At 33.6% G+C, this 6,873-nt stretch overlaps 1 pseudogene; it reads right to left on the bottom strand.

Moving 5' to 3' along the window:
* Positions 1-3,110: 3,110 nt before the first annotated feature.
* LOC113717656 (UDP-glycosyltransferase 83A1-like) lies at positions 3,111-4,995 on the bottom strand (annotated as a pseudogene).
* Positions 4,996-6,873: the final 1,878 nt, after the last annotated feature.

A 6,873-nucleotide genomic window follows, 5' to 3' on the forward strand; every position in this document is an offset into this window, starting at 1 on the left:
AACAAAACATAAGTTGCAGCTGAAATTGAAGAATATGTGACTTCGAAAACATGACCTGAGGCCGCGTATTGTATTCACGTTTTGCTCTTTTGCAGGTTTGCTCATTTTTGGTCAAGTCTTCTCTTTGCTCTGCTTTTTGTCCAATTTCAACTGATATTTTTTTGCTGATGGAGGTTGAATTAGCTCTTGTACACGACATGAAAGTTGTACTCATTTGAGTTATCTTTCCAACGCACCAAGAATCATCCAAGTTAGAGTTGTGTGGATCGAGAAATGATCAAAATATCATTGACTAATCAATCCCCTATTTCAGCTTTCGACAACAAAATTGCACTTCTGTATTTTGACATTTTAACAATGAAAACGACTGAACTGGACTTCGAGGTCTTCACAAGAAATGTAGATCTATCTCTTAATTCAAAATGGTTTAAGAATCACCTCAATCCAATGTGTGTACCTCAAGATATAGTTGAAATACCATAAATTGTCAAAGCTGGAAAACTCCCATCCTTTTATTCTTGATTACATTTCATCTCTTGAACATTTTACACTTCATGTCTTCTTTAAATTATTTCAAATCATCAATAATCATCCAATTATCTTTTTAATTAACTCCATTTGATGATTGAATCATTAATCCTATAAAAACATGAAGTTTTCACCACTTTTATTCATAGAAATGCAATTTTCACACTTTAAATCACAAAATGCATAACTTCACTAGAAACTTAGTTAATTATCTATAAAAATAAATAAAACACACCAAAACTAAATAATAAAACACTGATAAAACACACAAAATAGATACTTATCACATGTATTCACAAATATATGCTTAAATGTGAGAATTTGTTTTTACTTGTACAAAATATTCCTAAAATTAGTAATTTATTGGAACAAATTAGCCCAGATAAATATGCTTAATTACATTAATTGTAAATATATTGCCACATATTTGCTTGTTTCATCTAAAAGTGACAAACAATGAGTTAATTAGCACCTAAACTATCACGCCCTGTACCCGGAACGTAACATCGGCACGCTCTAGATAAAGTTAAAGGCATAAGGCAGAAAATTTCCAAAGCAATTGCATTCACCTCAAGATCGAATCTTCTACAATATATGCAATAGTCCACTCCTATCATAAAGTATCCTATATAGAGGTACAAAAGTCATTCTCTAACCAAAAGCCATCTCCATCTCCATTGCTTCCTTCACGAGCTATCAAGGTCCACCTCAATGAACTCATCATTAACTACATAATAATAGCAAAGGAGTGAGCGAAATCTCACTCAATAAGTAACGCATGCATCTCATTATTGGCAAGAGCATGTTACATACATAGTACATTTCAAACATCATTAACTCATACATATAATTTTATACGAACATGGTCATTATAAACATTTCAATGGCATATCATACATCACAAATATAATGGAACTCAAACCATAAGACAGCAAATGACCATAGATATCCAGTTGTTAACTTAACCGATTAACACGGTTCATAGTGATAACTACCACACGATTAGCCTATTTTATATTGCTAATTACAACACGGTTAGCCCGTTTCTTATACCAACTACATGTGAGGAACTAGTCCCATCAAAAGTCGCTTATACAAGAACTCAACAAATATAGCATTTCACCTCACAAATGACCATGCCAAGAGTAATAACAAATATCACAAATTATACATGCTCATGCCACTTTAGCAATTAAACAAATAGCTTTCAAAAGATAAAGGATACATGCACCACTTACTTTGGTCCAACGGATCAATACCCAACTTAACTCAACCAATCCTCGTAGTACATGTCCTTCTCATCTATAAACAATTCCAAATTACTTAATTCGAGACCCGTGAAATGAGAAATATAGAAAACATTCATCCCACAACTATAAGAAGAGAACCTAGTTCAAAGCAGCATTATTACATACGATTTCCAGCTTTGGATGCGCTTAGTTAAACAAACATAACTTCACCTACACACATTGAAATGCTACAAAATTAGTACCATTTGAAACTAGACTCCTAATACTAATAATGCCTGGAAGACTACTCTGTGATCCGAAACACAAACTGACCTATCATCGTTCAAAAATCAGGACACTTGTAGTACTACTGTACAGTGCAGAACTAGAATTTCAGCCCACTTCCCAAATTTTCTGGTATCAATAGGGAAAAAATCAAAATATGAATTTCATACGACTGAAACGGTTTGTGAATCTAGTTTCAAACGCAATAAAATCACTCAATTCTGAAATTTCTACACAAAGTTATGACCAATTTCTCAAAGTCATGTAGGGCTGACTGTTATTGTAGAAATAATGAAATTCAAACTTTTCTTAACTATGTATTACCTAATATCCACTCTATTTGTTATGTCTAATCCTTAATTATAAGTGCAATACCAAGATATACAAGAGATTATTCCAATCCAAAACCATTCAACCTTAATTTCCATTTCCCAACCAAGTTCCAAGTGCAAAATGAGTAAGCTTAATCCAAAATCAAACTAAACCACATAAGTTTCATAAATAGATTCAAGTTTTAGAACTACACATGATCACACCCACACACAAACAATCAACTCATGATCTAATCACCATCAACTCAATAACCACCCAATCCATAACTTAAACTCAATATTTGGCCATGAAAAATACAATATCTAACTAAATCAAGAAATCACAAGTTACATACATTCTTACCAAGATTCTTCCAAACTTGAGTCATGAATCTACTCTTCCAAACCAATTAACCCATAACTATAGCCAAGAACTAAACCTCACCTTGATAGTAGACAAAGAAGAGCTCCCAAGCTTCACACCCTTCACATAGCTTTGATTCTCCTTGAATCCTTCTTTATTGTAAGAATAGAGAAGAAGAGAATGTGGAAGACTTGAAGGAAGAAGAAGAAAAGAAATGAAATTGGTATGGTGGTAAATAGGAATTCCCACTACCATAATATATTCTTCCAACATAATGCTTAATTGCACACCAACCCTCAACTTCTTTAGTCTTAAAAATGAATTCAAAAACTTTATTGATATACTCTTAAAATCTCCAAAATGAAGACTTGGGTATTACATAAACAAACAAGAAAAGTAAACTTGAAATTCTAAAAAATTTTTAAAAGCAACTATTGAATTACCTGCTATAAAATGAAATGCAAAAGCATAAGTCAAAATCTTAAGGAAAAAAATATACTAAATACTTTGATGTAGAGTGGAATCAATGCTAAATTGTATTGATAAGTGTCAGTCAAGCGTGCTCAGAGAACACATAGTTGTTCTAATCATCCTTAATCCACTTGACAAAGTTGTTGAAATTCTTGCCAGAACATCCGTCTTCTCTAAGACTATGCATAAGCTTTGCTTTTAAATCCAAGGCCCTCTCCTTGTAGCCTTTAACAGTGACTAGCTGCTCAATTTTGTTCTTAACTTCTCCTTGTGCAATGATTCCATTTTCATCTTTTTCCAATCCTAATCCAACCTTCCAATCATCACATATGTAGCTTCTATTAGTGAACTGGTCTGCAAAGTAAGGCCAGCAGAGGAAAGGGACACCATTGCTTACACCTTCAACTGTAGAATTCCAACCACAATGGCCGAGGAAGCAGGCAACTGAAGGATGACTCAGGACCGGTTGTTGAGGTGCGCAACTGGATAATCTTCCTCGTCCTTGTATTCGCTCTTTGAAGCCTTTTGGATATGCATTATTTGGTTCTGCTGTTAAATTACGCCTCACAACCCACAGGAATGGCATATTGGTGCGTTCAAGGCCTAGAGCCAGTTCCTGAAACTGTGTTTGGTCAAAAACTGTGATGCTCCCAAATGCAACATAAATGACTGATTGGACTGGTTGTTTATCCAGCCACACCAAGCAATCCAAGTCTTTAGGCCAGTAGGAACCAACTGATTTTCCAAGCCGGTTGCTAGATAGAAGAGGGCCTATAGGTAACATTTCTGGGTACGAGTTGAAGACCGATGTCTCTAACTCATAACTTGAGTTGCAGATAATCCAATCAGCCAATTTTAGTGTTCTGATATTTTTTAATTTAACATCAAAAATAATTCCCTGTGTGGTCGGATCACCAATTCAGGCCCAAACAAAGTGTGCAGAGTCCATAGCTAATGTGGTAGGTGATAACTGAACCATCTGGTTCTTCAAGACACTTCCTGCGACAAAATTTGCTACACCCAATGTCAAATTTGGCAATCACTGTTTTGGCAATATTTTCTTTTTTGGGCTGCTAAAATTTTCTTGCATTGGTAAAATCTAATTCACTTGGATATGCTTGCAACTTTCAACCTATTTTGCAGCAACCAAATTTCACCATTCTGTTTCCTATGAGTTTGTTACTTTGCTTGCATTATAATTTCTAGCTTCATAGCTTCCAATTCTGGTCAGCTTAATATTGTTTACTGTTCCATGATTATGAGGACTTTAAGAGCTTATGCAGAAGTGTTGAAACTGTAAAAGCATTATGCTGAAAGGAGTCTTACCAGAGCTGTCTATGATTCCATCGTGAATGAGCTTTGGAATATTGAGTTCCAGAGCCGATACAGCTGCTGCTGCAGGCCAGAAGGCTACAGCGCTGACTCCCATTTTCTTCGCGATCTCCAGTGCCCAACCCATGCTCTCATCAGTAATAAGGCATGTGATTTTGTCAGTTTTAGATTCATTTATCTTCTCCATTAGAGCCTCCAACTTTGCAGGCATAACACGAAAAATTGTCTTTGTTAACTTCCCCAGGTCATTTCTATCGTCCCAGGATTCCAGGCCATCCGGGATAGATACCAGATGCATCATATCTGGTACATTCCCTTCACCTGATAATGATTCAATGACTCGTTTGTGATCAAATTCCATGTTCACAAATGTAACCTTGATACCACTCTTGACTAGGCACAAGGCAAGTTCCATTAGGAGAAGTACATGATCTTGTGCTGGATAAGGTATGTCTAGTACATGTGGAATGCCCATATTGTTTCTTCAACACTACACTGCCACAAATCTCCATATAGGTGTCCCTATTTATATGTTAAATTCATCTTTTTCTAATTAGGTAAAGCACCCATGGCACATCAAATGTCTAATGACCAAATGTCTACTCCTCTCATTTATACGGTGTCCTTTGTCTTGAGTGCACCCTTCTTTGTCCTGATTTTGGTATCTGTCAAGGTTTTTCACAATCTTGGAATTGTTGCTAATCAATAATTTTAGATTGAAATAAAAATTGAAGATGGATTGCAAGGGACAGATTGAGGTCGAAGACTGTTTTATTATTTTAATTTTCTCCATAATTGAAAGGTAGGTTTCAGTTTTGTAACTTCGTTACCATGATTGATATTTTGAGTTAAAGATTGTGCCTCAAGAGAATCTGAGACCAAATTCTGCTGAAACTCTTAAAAAAAACTCATGATATTTTTAAAAAGTGAATAAATTTTCTTTCTTTGAAATGTTTGGATGCATATACTTTTAATTTGAAGGGGCAAGCTTTATACCAATTTGAATGTTGTAATTAATGGAAAATCTTTAAAAAATTTGTGTGGTCGAAACTTTTGATAGGAATGAAGACTCATATTGTACGGGGAGTTGCCATTTTTGTAAGACTTGATTGCCCCTCACTGCCTTCTAAAAATTTTGTGAGATCAAAAGTATTTTATATCTAAAGAGTGAATTCGAATAAAGAAATCTTAAAAAAAAATCTTATAAGATCAAAACTTTTTATATTTAAAGAATCAATTCTCATATTTTACGGGGAATAAACAATTTTCTAGAACTTGTCTGCTCTTTCACTGTTCTCTAGATCCGTCTATGGTCCTTAATATATTATGTGATTTTATATGATTTTCATAAAAATATTCTTTTCATCTCTCATTTTTAAAATGAAACAAATTCATCTTTAACATTTAAAATTGAATAGATAACATCTCTCAATCCAAATTTCAATATGAATCAAACCATCTAATAATTTAGTAATAAATTTCGGGGATAGAATTGATAGATTATTCGGTCAACTTCATCACATTCACATAACATTTATTGAACCAAAAAAGCAAAAAATTTAAAAATTATAACATAAAAGGCTGTTCTTTATTTTGGAATAGTAGGGTTTCTTTTTTTTTTTAAATCTTTTTATATGCTATTAGAGTATACACTTACGAGTTTAGATGTTATCACACATACAAAGTTTGGTGTTTAAATTTAAATTGAAATGATGTGGCAAGTATTTAGACCCATCAGTGTATAAAATGACAATGTAGGAAAAATTAATCCTTCTTTTTATGTAATAATTTTTTATTTTTCCTTTTTGGGTTCATTAAATTTCATGTAAATATCAAGTTGAGTAAACCAAATAATCTATCAATTATACCTCCGAAATTTGTAATTGGGTTGTTGGTGGTTGGATTCATATTAAAAGTTGACTTTAGGAAAGTGATAGTTTCAGTTTTTAAATGTGAAAGATGAATTTGTTTTATTTTAACAGTGAGAAACAAAAAGAATATTTTTGTAAAAAGTAAGGGATGAAAATGATCATTTTCCTATTTAGTTTTGTCCTATTACTTTGTAATTGTGCCCCCACTGACATTTTAGGTGTCGGGTACTAGAAACTTTATATACTTAACCAGTTAACTTGTACAATGTCCATGTGGACGTATCTATAAACGACTTGATAGCAATTCTTTATTAAGAAAGCAAAATAACAGATATAATTTATTAGTTAATGATTCCAACCAGTGCAAGCCCAATACATTAAGGAGTACAATTAGCTAGTGAGTTTTTCTATACACAAAAATTCTTCGTACTCAAACGAATTCCTTATACAATATTCGAATGAGTTGTGGTCAAAGGAGTTCA

The sequence above is a fragment of the Coffea arabica genome, chromosome 11c, assembly GCF_036785885.1.
Source record: "Coffea arabica cultivar ET-39 chromosome 11c, Coffea Arabica ET-39 HiFi, whole genome shotgun sequence".
Classification (NCBI taxonomy): Eukaryota; Viridiplantae; Streptophyta; class Magnoliopsida; order Gentianales; family Rubiaceae; genus Coffea; species Coffea arabica.